Below are 17,820 nucleotides of genomic sequence, written 5' to 3' on the forward strand. Positions count from 1 at the left end.
CTTTGACTGTGCTGGTTGTCTGCAGCTGACTGTAGTTAGATTGTCGTGCAAATTGTTTATTAGAAATGGGGATAATTAGTTTTCTCCCCCTGCTCCCCCTCTTCCAGCTTGTTGTGTGTCCCTTGTCTTCTGAGACTCAAAACTCTTCAGAGGAGGGACTGTGCCTTAATATGTGTTTGTACAGGGCCTGGCACAATGAACCCTTGATCCTGGTTAGGTTCCACCTTAATACAAGTATTTAATACTGATATACAGGGCCGTCCCTAGCCATTTTGGTGCCCTACGCAGCCCCCCTGCGGGAGGCCTGTGTGAGGCCCCAGGCCTCTGCGGGGAGGGAGCAGGGGGAAACTGCCCCCCAGTCCCAGTCCGCTCCGCTCTGCTCCCCTGGCTCCCAGCCTTGGGGGGAAGGGGGGAACCGCCCCACAGCACTTGCTGGCGGTTCGGCTGGGAGCCAGGGGAACGGAGCAGGCTGGGGCCGGGTCACTGCACTTATCACTGCCGGTGAGTCAGGCCCAACTCCTGCAGCAGTCCTCAGGGAAGTGGGGGTGGGGCTGGGGTGGAGAAGGGGCGGGAAGAGGTGGGGTGGGGGCAGAGCAGGGGCAGGGGCTTTGGGGAAGGGGTGGAGCGGGGGTGGGGCTGGGGCAGAGCAGGGGTGGGAAGAGGCCGGGCTGGGGCAGAGCAGGGGCGGGGGCCATGGGGACGAGGTGGAGCAGGGGCTGTTGCGCAGGGCACCAGGAAATGTGGTGCCCCAAATTTCCTGGTGCCCTGCGCAGCTGTGTACTTTGAGTATGGGTAGGGAGGGCGCTGCAGATATAGTATGCAGAGTATCAGAGGGGTAGCCGTGTTAGTCTGAATCTGTAAAAAGCAACAGAGGGTCCTGTGGCACCTTTAAGACTAACAGAAGTATTGGGAGCATAAGCTTTCGTGGGTAAGAACCTCACTTCTTCAGATGCAAGAATGTATGGTATGTAGAGTATGTCAATTGCTATGTATATGAGCCATTGCATTCTTTATTTGATCTCCTCTCACACTGAGTTGGCTGAAATGACCCCACCAGTTTCCTGTTGACTGAGTGAGGTGGAATGTAGGAGGACAGTGGAGAGGTAGGGAGTCAGGTATGAATAATGTCTGAGTTCCAAGGAGCAAAGTAGGCAATTAACTGGTGGTTTCTGGCTTCATGCACTTGTCTGAGCTCCACTTCAATACCCTTAGAGACACATTTTCTAAAGTGCTCTCCGTTGGTCTCATGGTCTCATTGAAGCCAAGGCGGAGAGCGTTTGAAAATCTCACCTTTGACCTTTAGTTAATAATGTTTTTCATGTGGTCACTGCTAGTTCTGAGAAAATACCCACCCGCAGCTTTTAATGGTACAAAGTTGAAGGGACACTGTCGATATTAACTCGGCTCCAAGGTGAAGCTTTGGAAAACAAGAAGCTTTTTTCTTACGCCCAACAGCAATGTTTCCACAATAGAGCTAGACCTTTAGAAATCAAATGAAAAGATGTTGTGCTTTAAACAGCCGTGTTTGAAATGGAAACAATGCAGAACTAAGAACCTGACAACAGCATGTAGATACAAAACTAAAAAAGCCTGTACCAGAACAAAACATTCTACACAAAACATTCTTCTCTTGTGAAAACAATGAGAGAGACAGACATGGAACAGGTGTGGGTCACGTTGCTCGGTGCATGACTGGAAGATGCTCAGATACCACAGAATGCGCGGTCAAGCCCCTTTCTGTGGCAAAGATAGCCACAGACAATGGAGGCATCTGCCCAAGGACTAGGCTGCATGGCAGTTCACAGCTATGCCCTGTGGGCTGAAGTCCCTGGATACAAACATTGGGTCTAGGTTGTGTGTGTTAAGCCAGGGAGCCAGGAGGAGCAGTTGTGAGTGTGACTTGAGAGGGAGCAGAGAGACAGGGCTCCTTGGGCACAGAGCTCGCTGCAGGGGGAGACATGGGTATTTCTGAGCAAGGTAACAGTCTGCTGCTGTTTGTTGCTACTGTGGTCAGAAAAACAGGACTTTAGCTGTGTAGCGGAGTGGTTACCCGCTCTTGCCCTGGGGGGCTTGAAACAGTCCAGGAGAGGGCTGTGGCTGGGGCAAGAAGCCTGGGCTGATTGGGGAAAGTAGGTTCAGTTGCGGCCATGCCCCAATCAGCCCCAGCCGGCCCCTATAAGAGGCTGTGAGCCAGGGCCCAGTCAGTCTCCCTCTGTTTGTAGCGGAAGAACGGCCTGGCTGCAGGGACCTAAGCAAGACACCTAGATTGGGAGCAGGGCTGGGGAAGGGCCGGGGAGCTGGGAGCTCCGGCCTGGAAAGCCCCAGGCTGCAGGTCTGACTATAGACTGAATAGGTGCAGGGTTGCAATGGGGCAGCCCATGGGTAGGCAGAGGCAGCAGGTCCAAACCTCTTTGCCTGTGATGAATGGCTGATACACTGCAGTCTGCCCCAGTGAATGGGGTCGAAGTGGTGACTGGCAATAGCCAAGACTGAGGCGAAGTGGGGATAGTGGGTGGGGGTTCCCCTGGGAGGGGGAGACCTAGAACTGTGGGGGTACTGCCAGGGGGCAGCACCCAGTTAAAGGGGCACTGGGGTCCTGGGAGGGACACGGGGGGTGAGACACTGGCCTGCAGAGGGCGCTCCGGAGGCTGGATGCTAATTCCCCGAGACGACCAGCAGGAGGCGCCGCAGGGGTGAGTGTGCACCCTTACAGGCTGTATATAGTCGTGTGATAATGGAAGAAACTATCCGGGGCCCCGAATATTGGCTAGTAGCTTGGACGAAAGAAGCAACAATGATAAACGGTGACAGAGCCAGGAATTGAATCCAGGTTGTCCGAATCTCCAGCTAGTGCTTTAGCCACAGACCACGCTTTAACCACTAGGTGCCAATGAAGATCAGTGTTGATGAACCAGAAAAAAAACAACTATGGACACAAACAATGGGGGACACAGATATTTGGAATGTGGTCTCAGGGAGGATCTAAAGCACGGAATTGCTCACCTGTCCGAAGTGACATATGTTCATGACTGAAAACGGGAACTTAACAGAGAAGTGGTGACTTTCTTTTGATATTGTTTAACACGCTGCCCATGGACTTTCCAGAAAGTCCTAAACAATAATGTTAGTTCCAGAGAGAACTAAACAATAATGTATAGAGAACAAAAACCAGTAGACTTACCAAATTCCCCATTTTGTGCTCACATCCATCATCAAATGACTATATGCAACCATAATGTTCCCCATACTGTTGGTCAACAACTAGCTACAGTCAGACTCCTGGGAAGAGAAAAAAAGTATATTAAATATTGTACCTCTTTAACTGTATTCCCCCCACACACTTTGTCTCTCTCTTGTCATCTCTCAGTGTAAGTTTTCCATGTCTTCCTAGTGTTTGTACAGTATGTAACACAGTGGGGTTCCAATCCCCCCAAATGCCAGCATCATTCAAGTGTTTGATAATGTCTGTAGAAGTAGTGTATGCGGGTTTATGCATGTGCGTGCTCACGTACGCATGGACTGGTATTCATATTGAATAATTGTGTGTGTAGAGTTCATAAATTTTACTTCATTGTGCAGACTGCAAAAGTGTTAGGTCTATGCTATGTGTGGTGGGTGTATAGAAAGGTAAGGGGGTTAACGGTTAGGACTGGTTGAAAATTTTCCACTGAAACTGATTTTGATGGAAAATTGGGATTTCAATTAAATTAAATTTCCCACAAAAAGAGTCTGTTTCCTGTGGGAAATTTTGACTTTTGGTTGAAAAACCGAACACCCAAAAATAGAAAGTTTTTGAGTTTTGGCTGTAAACCAAAATATTTTAGTTTGGAAATTCTGCTGTGGTGCATCATGGGGGATGTAGTTCATGTCCCTGTATGGGCAAGGCACGCGAGACAGACTTCATCTCCTGTGATGCACTGCAGCCATGGGACTTCCATGATACACTGTGACAACTCCCTAAGAGGGGATACCATGGTGCATGATGGGAGATGTAGTTTGATCTACAGAGGAGAATGGGACCATTATTATTTGTATTATCATAGCACCTAGGAATCCTACTCATGGACCAGGACCCCATTGTGCTTGGTGCTGTACAAACAGAACAAAAAGACAGTCTTTGCCCCAAAGAGCTTACTATTTTATTACATGATGGTTACAGAAACTGTCAGCATGTGAGAGAAAACACACAGTGAGAGACAGTCCCTGTCCCAGCTGAGATCAGGGCACCATTGCGCTGGGCACTTCACAGACCCACAGGGAGAGACAATCCCAACCCTAGCTAAGATAAGGGCCCCATTGTGCCTGGCACTGCACAGACCCACAAGGGCAGACAGTCCCTGCTGCAGCTGAGATCAGGGCACCATTGTGCTGGGCATGGCAGAGACACACAGTGAGAGATAGTCCCTGTGCCACAGAGAATTTGGCCATGTTAGAATAATCCTAGGATTAAATGTAACATGAACAAAGTCCTGTGCCCTTGCCAATCATATGGTACAATTCTATTAGTTAATAGCTCTAGTGTAAACACACCTTAACCGGATTTCTAGATCCTAGTGCGCCACCTTAGCCACACAACTATCCTCAGTTAGAAGAATCAGGCTTTGTCAGCTTTCTCATGCGTACTGAAATATAACAGTAAATAAAATGAAATAAAACCTCCACTTCTTTCTGAAATTTTAAAAAATCTGCTACTGTTACATGTAATATCTAAGATTCCTGAAAGACAAAAATTAGAGGCAATTTTTGTATTTAACTTTTCAGTGTGCCAGAAGATGTTGTGAAGGCCAAGACTATAACAGGGTTAAAAAAGAACTAGATAAGTTCATGGAGGATAGGTCCATCAACGGCTATTAGCCAGGATGGGCAGGGATGGTGTCCCTAGCCTCTGTTTGCCAGAAGCTGGGAATTGGCAACAGGGGATGGGTCACTTGATTCCCTGTTCTGTTCATTCCCTCTGGGGCACCTGGCATTGGCCACTGTCAGTAGACAGGATACTGGACTAGATGGACCTTTGGTCTGACCCAGTATGGCCGTTCTTATGTTCTTTCCTTCATTCAGTTCACTCTTTCCACTGTGAACTCTGATCCTGCAAACACTTAAAAACACACCCGACTTTGCTCACATGGATTCAGTGTGACTGTTTGTATCATGAGTGTTGTGTTTCCTAAAGTCTGCACAGAGGTCATTGAGGGCAGAATGGGAAGGCGAGAGGGGCTGCATATGTGTCACCAAGGTCATGATAGGAAGCGGACGGGGGCTGTATGGGGGTCACTGGAGGCAGGAGGGGAGGAGATCACGGGACTGCAGGGTTTGTCATGCCAGGGATAATGCATCTACCAGTTCTCTCTTCCATCAGCTGTGCTGACACTGCAGGGCGAAGAAGAGAAAAATGTCAGTGAAAGCAAATTCCGTCGTCTCTCCCACAAACGCCCCAGCCCGCACCATGCACAAGGAAGATCCCTGAGCATGCGGGGGTTGTTTTTAAAGTCCCTGTTCACAGTGTAATGGCTCTGTAAGCAATTCAGCTCTAATGCTGAGGCAACTTCTGCTTGTGCCTCTAGGCGCTTGTTGTGGGCTGGGGGTGCTGTGGGGAGGGTCAGGGCCCTGAGCACGACACGACTTTAGCAACTCCCTCCCCGGGGGAGCAAACTGCAGCATTTCCCCCTTTCCCAGCAGGGGTCGATGTGGAGCTGCCTGGCCCCAGGGCGGAGCTGGGCTCGCAGCTCAGGGAGGAGTGAAATTACCCTGGGCTTCCACATGGGGCTCACTCTGTGGCGTGGTGCGGTGGTGAGAGCCTGCAGCACCCACCTTCTCCCTTCCCGGTTTGGGGGTGGGTAACGTGTTCCTTGTCTTGTCCCCCATCACTGCAGCAAGACATAAGTGGCCACCAGCGGCTTAATCCTGCCTCCCGACCCCTGACCCACCAGTCGCAGGGACCCAGGCAGCAGCCACCTCTGCCCCACAGCACAGGAGCTCTCTGCCCCTGTCACCGGGGGAGCCCTAAGGGAGTGTTGTATGTCACGGATGGGGCAGAGCTTATTGCAACTTGGGTGGGAGACAAGGGCAGGGGCGGGGCCTAAAGCCCCCAAACAATTCCTGGCCCTTCCCCTCTGAGTCTGGATTTCAAATGTGCAACGGTCCCTTCGTGCCACGCCTGATGCCCTTTGTTCGCCCTATAACCTGAGCCCCGCATTTCTAATTCATGTTCCAAACTGCTGCTGGACGGCAGCCAAGGGCCTTCGTTATATAATCAGCATTTGAATTTGCTGCCAAAACAAACCTCAAACGAGCCTGTCTGCTCTCACTGCAATTCCCAGAAACAGAATAATAATCTCTCTGGGTGTTATACAAGTCAGAACATTCCCCTCATATTTTTGGCGATGTGAGTGCTTCTAGTTTCCATTTCTCATCATAGCACAAGAGTCTGGTAATAGTCAGTAAAGAGAAAGGCAGTGCATTTAAAACTGAGCTTTTTCAATCCCCTGGGGCAATTAGCCTGCGGAACTCCCAGCCACATGAGCTCATCATAAGCAAAGGCTTGTCAGTCCTCAGACAGGGGACTGGACATTTACATGGGGAATGGGAAGATCCCGAGTATCACAGTCAATACAATGCAAATAGGTTTGGGAGGGATCTAACCATCCTGCTTCAGGGCATGAGCAGAGGTGTGTTGGGGGAGGGGTTGTGTCCCTTTGTGGCCCCCTCTCTCCCTCCTTCCCTGTCCAATATCCCGGGCGATCCTTCTCCTGCCCCCATTCATGCCGCAGGACCTTGGTGGCCTGTGGGGGCTAAATCCTGCACCCCCACCCCCGGGCGAGGCAGCAGCCCCACAGCAACACTTGCTGGGCTCTCTGCTCCTGCTGCTAGGGGGGAGCTCCGGGGAGCACCCTGGGTGCCATCAGTGGGGGTGGGGTTAACCTGCTCCAATTCCCCACCCTCTTTTGTCACAGGTCACCTCCTCGGTAGTTAGTGGCCCCTCCCCACATGGCAAGGTTAGGAATGTGCACTAGGCCGTATTGGGGTCTCTTTCCAATGGGGGTCTCCCTCGGCTCATCTTATCTCTTGAGGCTGCCCCTGAAACTGTGTGCTGAAGGGGGATACACTGTATCCTGGCCTCTGGCTAAGTTCAGGAGCGGCAGTGGGGAGGCAGGATGGCCCAGTGGTTAGGGCACTTGTCTAACTCACTCTGCTAGAGGCTGGAGACCTGGGTTTAATATCTGGCTCTGCTACCGACTCCCTGGGGTCCCTGAGCAAGTCACGCAGCCGCTCTGTGTCTCCGGTCCCCATGGGCCACAGGGGGTGGCTGCATTTCCCTACCTGGCAGGGCGCGGTGAGGGTGACGTGTGATTGGGAGGTGGCCCTGGGCACCATGCAAGCTAGAGCCCCTGATTCCTTTAGCCTAGGCAGCCTCAGGTCAGCAGGGCTCACTCGGAGCCTTGGGACGCCCAGTGCAAGGGAGGAAAAGAGGCAGGTGTCCCATAGGAGCCGTCCCCACTGTGCCTTGAACCCTTTCCTCAGGGGGCTCTGAAAGCCTGGGCATTGAGGTCTTTGGGACAGGACCCAGCTGTTTGTACAGCACCTAGCACATTGGGGGACTGGCCCACGACTGGGGTTCCTAGGTGCTATGGGGAGACCCAGAAAGAATAACACAGTGGGGCTGTAACTGAGCCCGTCAGCCCGGTTCCTGCCTCCCTTGACCCCCTCGCTGCTCTCGGGAGGCTGTGATGTTTACAGCCCTGACACAGAAAAGCTCATCTGTCTCCCGAGATGAGGTTGTTTTTCTGCTCTAAGCCGTGAACTCTGGATGCACCGGCCTGTTTTTCAAGCAGATTTTACAGTCAGATATTGATGTTATTTCTACTCTGCCATCACACAGAGCTCTGTGTAATTGGCTCAGACGGCCCCATGTGCGGCTCCCTGCCAACAGTCGCTGTGCAGTGTTATTGCAGGAGTAGGTGGGGGAGGTTCTGTGGCCTGTGAGATGCAGGAGTTAGACTAGAGATGCTCCTGAGGGTCCCTTCTGGCCTGACAGCCTGTGGGTGAAGAATCCAGGCTGCGCACCATGGAGTGAGAGCAGGGCCGGCTCCAGGCACCAGCCTACCAAGCTTGTGTTTGGGGCGCCACCTGGATGGGGGCGGCACGGCGCGGTGCGGCGCTCCAGCTCCGGCCGCCGGGGAGAGCGGGGCCACGGCCGGGGCTCGCCGCCCTCCCCCCAGCGCTCTGACCGCCGGGAAGAGCAGAGCCCTGGCCGGGCACTCTGCCCTCCCCCCGGGGCTCCGGGCGCCCTCCCCTGCCGCGCTGGGGGGCGCGGGGGTGGCGGCCAGAGGCTTTTTTGCCTGGGGCGGCAAAAAAGCCAGAGCCGGCCCTGAGTGAGAGCGCTCGGCCTGGCGCCGCTGATGACCTTGCCCAATAGAAGAGGATGTTCCCATTGATTCGGTTTTCCAGGAACCGTGTGTGTGGCCCAGACCGGCCCAGATCCCCCTCATGCGCACACTCACACCCCAGATTCAGATCACACCGGATGAAGCTCTGCTCTGTGAGGGATGGGAATGTAGAGGCCAATTAATGCTCTGGGGCCTGGGAAAGGGGCAGTGCGGACTGCAGGAGGAAGCGCAGAGCAGGGGAAAGAAGAACCAGGTCTCCCAGCATTGGGGCTGAGGTTACAGTGGGGAAGGAAATGCAGAAACAGGGTCAGGGATTTGGACTAAAGGAATTAGGAGAGAGGGGGAAAGGGGGCAGGACTGTGGGGGTGCAGCTGCAGGTGGATCTATAGTATGTAGGAATGGGGGAGCAGGGCTGGGGGAGGGGCAGTGTGGGGGTGGGGGGCAGGAGAGCTCTGTGTCCAATGGATCACTCGCTGGCCACAGACTTACAGGGCTGGATCCTGTCAGGTGCTGAGCTCCTCCTGCAGGGCTCTGAGCGCCCCAGGCCAGGCAGGGTGGGGGCTGGGATGGGAGCTGTTGAGGTTGGTCTGTAACAGTCTCACTTGCAGCCATGAAGCCGCCCAGCCTTGGGCCGTGACGAGCTGTGTGGGGTCTCTGCTAGAGTGGCTGGATGGGCCAATGAAAGTTCCTGATTTGGCGCCAGTGGGGGGCGGGCGACACGGGTCATGTGCAGGCCCACGCGGGACCCTCCCCTTTTTTTCCAGTGGCCCACGCTGCCCCCCCCCCCCACACACACACTTATCTGGCGGTGCCCCCCCCAGACTCCGGGGGCGTCCTTTTTCAACTGGAGCTCCAGGCACTCTCAGGGGCAGAGACATGACTGTGGGGTTGGCTGATTTGAGCAGTGCACCTTAAGACAACCCTGCCTTGTTTGTGCTGCGTGGTCTGGTTTTGTTTCTTTTCTTGTTTGTGGTTTAATGCCAGTATTCTTGACCGAGAAACACAGTCAGATCTGCAACCTGTGGCTGACGCCATCCCCTCAGTAACGGCTGTGGCGGAAAGTCAGCCTCATTTTAGTGTTTCCTTTGCACATCAGGCAGCTTTTTATAACACTGGCTAGTCATTTTCTCAAGGTTTAATCATTTTCCCTTCTCCGTGTGATAACAGGAGAGAGGAAACAAATGTAAAAGCTGGTAAAATGTGATTCTGAAACCACAAAACTTCGCCAAGGACTCTCAGGGGCAGGGGTGGGACATGAAATGACTTGAGATCTGGCCAGTTTCTAGTGGAGGCTGTTCCTGTGATCTGGGGCATTCAAAGCCTCAGTAAAAGGGACCGAACCCCAGGCTCCCCTGCTCCCTGTGGCGTTACCAGGGAGCTGGGAAACCAGGATTTCTCCAGCTGGGAATGCTCCAGGCAAGAGCTGTAGCTTCTTGTCCCACCCGCAGGGCCAGGGGCTGATTCCCCTCTGCCCCACAGCGTGTGGCATTTTCACCTGGGCACAGTGGGGGGAAGGGTTATTTGCATGGGGCTTGGTGCTGGGAGGGGACTGATTGGGTGGCATTTTACATGGGATTGGCACAGGGGTAAACACCGAGGTCAAGTGGAGGGCTGAGGAGGTCAAGGTCCCAGGGCTTGGGACAAAGCGCTCTGGAATCTGGGCTAGGAGGCTGCACACTTCATAGCTTGTGTAGGCCAAGCTCATCGCTCCCTTCGTTCCACCCCACTAGCTCTTGGGGGTGAGGAACACCCTCCCATCCCTCTGTGTCAAAGACTTCCTGAAAATTCCCACATCTGCCCCTGCCAGCAGTTGTGTGCGTCCCCCATTGTCTCCATACCAAAGATGATAGGACAATTTCCTGCAGTATCTTAGGGAGATCTTATTGAATTCAGCATCAGTATCTTTGGAGTCCTGTGGAAGCAATGCAATGTTTATGTCTGAAATGCAAAGGTTTTGTGTTACCCTGGGCCTGGCTGAGCAAAGGACTGTGCTGAACAACCTCCACGGCAAGGATGAACTTTAGCGACATAGTGTAAAGTGGATTTCCTGGGAAATATCTAGGGGGAGGTGAATTCAAACTTCTCCCTCCCCTCTGCCTCAGCCCTTTGACACTGTGCCCGGGCAAAAGGGTGATTGTGTGCTCAGCCCCTGTTTGCTGGGCCCTGAGATGAAAGGCTCAACCTGTGTATTGATAGATTCGGGAGGCTGGGGGGGCTTGTTCTGAGCTCTCAGCGGTTATGAACTTGTGCCCCCAGGAAAACCTCTCCGTGGGGTATGAAGGACTGAGCTGGCCAGAGCCCTTGTTGGAGTTGGGGGGTGATCACTGTTGAGTTGGTCACAGGCCAGGTTCTGTCCTATGTTTTCTCCGTAATGCTTTTACTTTACGAATAAATGGACTTGCTTGGAAAGAGCTGGGTGGTAACGTCACTGTTGGCAATTATGCTGTTTATAACCTCTGAGGAGAAGGCACAGCTGGCCTGGTGAGACAGTGTGGCTGGCTGGGGAACTCGCAGCGGAGGCAGGAACTGTGCAACCTGGAAAAAATCCCAGTCAGGCGGGAGAGAGACCCAGACCTCCGCCCAAGAGAGGTGGGGAGCCGTGATCCTAGAGTGGGTGTCCTTGGAGGACCACAGAAGTGGAATACAGGTGCAGTTGACCTGAACTGTGACCCCAAACATTCCCATTTCCCCCCATGCTAGTGGTTCTGGGTGCCCCCAATTCCCTCCATGCCAGGGGGTCTGAATGGCTCCCCCTTTGTCCCATACGAGCTTCCCCCAGTCTCCACCACAAGGGGTTCTGGCTAGTGGTAATGATCTAATGGTAGTTTCTGGACTTACCCTGTATGGAGCTATGAAAACAACTTTGAAATGTTTTGCCGTTTTGTTCATTTATTGACTAGTTCTAGGGTTTGGGAGTCAGGGCGGAGTGTAGAATATTGGTAGGACATACAGTATCGTCAGCCCATGTGCTCAAATTATGGGTGAGGCCCCTCAAAAACATGAAACTGTCTGGAAAGGCATAAGATTTCAAAAAATAAATAAAAGTTGGGTTCTATTTGCGTTCTGGTTTCTGAGCCTTCAGGATCATGTTTTCAAGATTTTCCTCCGGTTCCACCAGGGCTAGAAACATACATTTTCCTTTAAGGCAGAGGTCCTCAAAGTGTGGGGCACACCCCCCTACCAGGGCATGACAGGACCTTTTGGGGGGCGCGGCGGGTCCAGGCTAGCCCCCCAGGGGGCAGTGTAGCAAAGAAGCACCACCCAGCCCCTACCCGCCCCGAGTTCTGCTCTGGCCCCACCCTCAGCTGTGGCCCCATCCCCCACCGTGGCTCCCGCCCCTAGCCTCAGTCCCTGGCCACAGCTTGGTCCCCAGACTTGCTCCTTGCCCCATCCCCATCCCTGCGGACCCCCTTGCCCCTGCCTGCATCTCCCCCCAGCCATGCCCTGCTCCTGGCTCTGGGAGAGAGGAGGGGCACGGCCCTCAAAAGTTTGGGGGCTGTTGCTTTAAGGAAACCCAAGAGTCTCTCATTATCACACGACTCCAGGAGCTGGGGCCTTAAGGAAAACGTGAGGTTTGCATTAAAACGTGAGAGTTGGCAATGCTGACTCAAAGCAGCTTTCCTAGCTCCAGCCCATGGCACAGGAGAGTAACAGTGGGGAGTGGTAGAAACTAGAAAAAGCAACTGACAGGAAAGGGTGGATGAAAGCTCTTTACCCAGCTGTGCATTAAACATCGCAGTTCCCGTGAGAAAGGCAGCTTGGCATCTAGGCGGGGAGTCTGGAGCTATTTGTTGGATCACTTTGATAATAGCTGGGGGAATGCTCTGAATGAATGGACCCCTACAGAGAACCTCCTCTACTGATGAGTATCCCATCCGACTTCTCCTGATTGGGCTGCATATATGACAGACTCTGAAAGGAATCCCAGAGGGGTTTCCCAGAGGCCTGCTTTTGGGGTGAGATCATTCCATATCCTGTCCCAGGATGAGAATCATCAGTGATAACAGACTTCTGTTCTTCTTCTGTTATATAGATTTCATAGATTTTACGGGACCATTAGATCATCTAGTCTGACCTCCTGTATGACCGTGGCCTGAGAATTTCACCAAGTAACCCCTTTAACGAGCCCAATAACTTGTGTTTGGTTGAAACATCTTCCAGAAAGACACCCATTCTAGATCTGAAGCCATCCAGAATCCATCAGTTCCCTTGGTCGTTTTACAGAATCGTAGGACTGGAAGGGACCCTGAGAAGTCATCTAGTCCAGTCCCCTGTGCTCATGGCAGGACTAAGTATTATCTAGACCATCCCTTAATTAGTTTGTTCCAGTGTTTAATTACCCTTAAAATGTGAGCCTTATTTCTAATTGGAATTTGTCTGATCTTCATATTGCAGCCAGTGGTTCTTATGTGACATGAGATTAAGGACGCCTTTGGTATCAGATGTTAGAAAGCTACCGACGACCAGATTCAAACTCACAGTATATGAGTACGGGTCAGCTTTACTAGCAACAGATCATCATCTTGGGCCACCTACTTTGAAAAAAAATATTCCAGTGTCCCAAATTTAGGAGATACCTGAGAAACAATAATAACTGATGGGAGTTGACACACTAGGAATTGAACCTGGGACCTCAAGAACTAAACGCATGAGCACCTCCAGCTAGAGCTAAAAGGTCAGACTCTTGTGGGTAGGGATTCAGATAGTTTATGTTCTCTATGGGTCAGCAGGAGAGGCACTTGTAACACAAACTTATGTTAGTTCCCGCTAACCCTGTGTTCTTCACTACAATGGAGAGATGGCAGTCACGCCATAGCTAAGCTTGTAACTAAAGCCGGTCACAAAAATTTAGATGCAACAGTGTTCCACTGGTTTTTGGGACTGTGCCGAGTGCAATGGCGTTTGCAACAGGAAAATGTTTCATTTCCCTAAGGACAAAATGTTTCATTTCAGCTTTGTATGCAGCGTTGTTTGTAGCCATGTTGGTCCCGGGATGTTAGAGAGACAAGGTGGATGAGGTAATAGCTTTTATGGGACCGACTCAACTTCAATAAAAGATTTCCTCATCCACCTCGCCTCTCATTTCAGCGCTAGCATTTAAATGTATGTATAATAGATCAGATTAAACACTTCTACAATATTTTAATATAGTAATGAAATATAAAAGTTAAAACAAAATGAATCAAAAAATAAAGTCAAAAGTGATTTAATGTTTTTAATCAAAGTATTTCAATAGTCCTGAATCTATTTCCGCCCCCACAATTTTTAGGGGGCATATGGGAGCATGCCCAGGGGAGGGAGCCTTTCTGGAATTCCGCTGCTCTCAGGTGATCTCTGGCTTTGGAAGACTGGAGTTGCGCAAACTTACTCCACGGGTGGATGCAGCCTCCTGCAGCCCTGGATGCAAGGACAAGAATTGCCAAGGCGGCACCTGCTGCCTGCCTGCCAGTTGAGTTTTGCAGCTTGAGCCAAGTGGAGAGATGGCCCCGGGGCCAAAGTGTTGGGTTACAACTCAGGAGATCCAAGTGCCTGCTCTTCTTCTGCCACAGGTGTCCTGGGTAACCTTGGTCAAATCACTTCATCTCTCCATGCTTCACCTCCCCATCTGTGAAATGGGTGTTATAATCCTTCCTGTGTCTACCTTAAACAGTAACTTCCTCAGGGCAGGGACTGTCTCTCCCTGTGTGGTCTGTGCAGCGCCCAGCACAACGGGGCCCTGATCTCAGCTGGGGCAGGGACTGTCTCTTGCTGTGTGTCTGGGCAGCGCCTGGCACAACGGGGCCCTGATCTCAGCAGGGGTTGGGCCTGTCTCTTGCTTTGCGTCTGTGCAGCGCCCGGCACAATGTGATCCCCCAGTGCTACTGTAATTATAATTCTCTTCGGGGTGGGCCTTAGACTTCCATTCTAGTTTTTCTGAGTATTTTGTTATTGAGTGTTTTTTCCAACTCCTGGTGTCATGTGATTACTGACGTGAACCTGCCCCTCTAAGACCAATGGGAGTTTTGCCATTGACTTCACTGCGGGTTGAATCTATTGAGAATCTCAGGCTTGGTTTGTTTCAGTGTAAGTGTTCAGGGCTCACCTGAGCCCAGCGCCCCGCAGAATGGATTCGCCGTGGGTTTATGGAAAAATGAATTAATTCTGAACTGAAAATAGTGACCTGCGACATTATAGTCCAGAACATAAACAATAGCCTTTCTCAGAGGTTCCAGGCAAATACTGTCAAGGTTATGGCCCTGACTGGCCAGGTTACTGGGGTTAGGGCAAAGAGAACCAGCCTTCCCCTCCAGGTTTCTACATGGATTGGCTGGAAAAGGCAGGGAGCATGATGGGAACCAAGCAGAAATCTAGTTACGGGAGATCCTTCAGCCTAGCGAGCAGGAGAAAGAGTCAGCGTGGGAGCAGAGGAAGCATTTGATGGGAAAGCTTCAGCAAAACCCCTTGAGAGGTTTTTGATTAGTGAGTGGGTGACAATCTGTTCTATTCAATATATGTTTTTATCCTGCCCTCGTCACCATAGTATCTGAGCGCCAGGCCGGGTGTGCATTAAACGATACAACGGACAGTAGAGTTTGTTTTTCCTCTCATCCTCTCCCGGGGGGGAAATTGTGTGGGCGTGGCGTGGAGGGGTTTTCTCTTATCTACAGCCTGATCTGTGTTTATACCAGAGAAAGCAGATCAGAGTGGAAGGGGAAGAGTAGCGCAGGTGAATAACGCATTTTCCAGTTCACTGGCCATATTGAGAAGTCGGGGGGGAATGTCGGGTTGGACTGAAAGTCTCAAAAAAAAATAAACAACAAAAAAGAGGTTGAATTAAAGCATTTAGCTCGACTCAAAATGAAACATTTTGTTTTGATTTCAAGCTTTTTTTTTTTAATTGTTGAATTTATAGAACTAAAATGAAAGGAAATTTCTGAATACAGAAAAAGATATTCGGAACTGAAGATGTCAAAACAAAACATTTTGATTTCTTCAGAATTTACGGGGGCTTCCCGCTCCCCAAAATGAGCAATTTGGTGAAATCGACATGAACTCACAAACTGTTTCAGTGTCGACTCATCTACCCTTTTTTGCCAAAAATTTGTTTGATTGAAATATTTCATCTAGTTTTAGTGGGGAGGTTTGTGATGGTGCCTAGGGGAATCCAGGCCTGTTTCAAAGCAGCCCCCCAAGAAAGCTCTGCCCTGCACTGGGGTGATTTACCATTAAGGCAGAGGAGCCTTGTGCCTGAGAACCAGAGTTGTTACCCGTGATCCTCATCTCGGAGCTTTCAGCTCCTTCGGCTACTCTGGGCCCAGCCCACGGAGTGTCTTGAAGGTAAGGATCAAGGCCTTGAACTTGACAGGATATTCCATGGGAAAGCAGTGTGGAGAGCACAGGACAGGTTTCCACTTGTCCCCACTCGTCTCCCACAGCTTCTTGCAAAAGAGCGGGTCTCTTTGTGGTGTGTTTGCACAGGGCTGGTGACAGATGCTCCCATATTAATAATTTGCCTCTGATCCTGGGCCTCACCCCACTGCTCACTGAAGTTCATGCAAAGCCACTCGTGGATGTCACTGGGCCTTGGATCAGCCACCTTAAGATTTCTCAACAGCCTCTTGTGAGGGACCCGAGCCCCAACCACCCACAGCCTGGGGGTGGGATCTGCACAGCACATAGGCACAGTTCTTCCAGCCCCACCCCTCGACTGGANCATTTTACTCTACCTGCTTTTAACAACGGCATCCCGCACTTCGCTCTGCTGTCTGATCACTTCACTGGGGACTCGGTCGCGGATCGAAAGGACAAGAAGCAATGGGCTTAAATTGCATCAAGGAACATTTAGGTTGGACATTAGAAAAAGCTTCCTAACGGTCAGGGTGGTTAAGCACTGGAATAAGTTACCTAGGGAGGTTGCAGAATCACCAGCATTGGAGGTTTTTAAGAACAATTTGAACAAACACCTGTGAGGGATGGTCTAGATAATACTTAGTCCTGCCTCAGTGGAGGGGGCCGGACTAGACGACCTCCTGAGGCCCCTTCCCATCTTACGATTCTATGATGCATATCGGCCACTGGACTTTCATGATGTGCTGCAGTGGCTGAACAAGAGAGGCGGCCATGGTACATCATGGGAGATGTAGTCCTGCCAGGGAGCCTGGCCTGTAGAGAAGAACAGAGGCATGAAGCACCTGAACTACAACCCCCACAAGGCATTGGGGTAGCATTTCTGAATTGAAATGTTTGGTTTTCACCTCTGAATAATTGGGTTTCAATTTTTTCCACTAAAAAAATAATTTTTAATGGAAAAAATGTTTTCTAACCAACTCTGTTAAGCAGTTCTGAGTGTTCATGGGATTTGGGTTGTAGGGAAGTTGTTGAGAAAGAAGGTTATGCAATAGGGGAGAAAGATCCCAGATTTCTGGAGCATTGGGAAATACCAGCTGCGATTTCCTGCACTGCAGAAGAGTAACACATTTCACAACGCAAATATTATGCAAAAACTGAAATAGCCGACTGATATTTCTAGAGGGGCAGAATTAACATCAAGACACATTCCATGTGCTCCTTACGGCCCTGATCCTGCAAACACTCACCCATCGCCTTCGGTCTATGAGTAGCCTGCTTGACTTCAAAGGCTACTCAATGCACCAAGTGAAGAACTTGCATAAGTGTTTGCAGTATCGGCGCCTAAGGATGGCATTTTCAAGAGCATCTAAAGCCCTGAAGGCCCTGCTCCAGCGACACAAACCCCTGGGAGGGTCCTCTGCACCCGGGTGAATTTCACACTATGAAAATAATCTGCCAGGGATGCAAGGGGCATTTTTTACAAGGATGCCAAGAAGTGGGAGAGGAACCCACTGCTCTCAACTCTCTGGCATATCACCAGGCTGCGCCAACACCCATCTATAAAGACATTGACAATCCAGTAACAGGCCTGTAAACCCACACCAGTTAAACCCTGGAGCACAGCGCACCTTGCCAGTCACAGCTAGTTCTCACAAGCCCTCCGTGTACCACAGTCACATCGCTCTGGTAACTCCCAATCAATCTTACTGGGCCTCATTCCTTTTCTCCTGTACTTGGGAAAGGGACAGAGGTGGGCAGGGGGCCTGAAGCCCCCTTTGTGCTCTGTATTCTGTGGCCCTGCAGGGCCCAGCCCCGGGGATAAGGTAGAGCAGCCTAAGGGCAGCTCTAAGTTGCACTCTGCTCCCACAGCTCCCGGAAGGCAGACATAGCGATGGGCATCTGGGCACAGCCTGCAGTCCATTCCCTACATCTGGGGCTGGCAGCAGACTGATCCCTCACAGCCGTTGCACACTGGCTGGGGACGGAGGCATGTCAGGGGGGTCACGTGCATCTACTCTAAGGCCTCTTCCCCAGCCAGAACAGCCTCTGCCGCGCTCCTTGCCCTGCCTGGCTAGTCTGTCCTCTCCTCCTTCCTCAGGGGGTCTCC

General features: G+C 51.4%; 1 long non-coding RNA gene across 1 annotated transcript; it reads right to left on the minus strand.

The window, feature by feature from the left end:
* Window positions 1-1,224: 1,224 nt before the first annotated feature.
* On the minus strand, window positions 1,225-4,634 carry LOC117870453. Its single transcript, XR_004643986.1, has 3 exons — window positions 4,531-4,634; window positions 3,182-3,279; window positions 1,225-1,480 (listed from the first exon to the last, which is right to left on the minus strand). It is a non-coding gene; the product is annotated as an uncharacterized LOC117870453 (long non-coding RNA).
* Between the last annotated feature and the right edge of the window lie 13,186 nt (window positions 4,635-17,820).

Source organism: Trachemys scripta, unplaced genomic scaffold, assembly GCF_013100865.1.
Source record: "Trachemys scripta elegans isolate TJP31775 unplaced genomic scaffold, CAS_Tse_1.0 scaffold_28, whole genome shotgun sequence".
Classification (NCBI taxonomy): Eukaryota; Metazoa; Chordata; order Testudines; family Emydidae; genus Trachemys; species Trachemys scripta.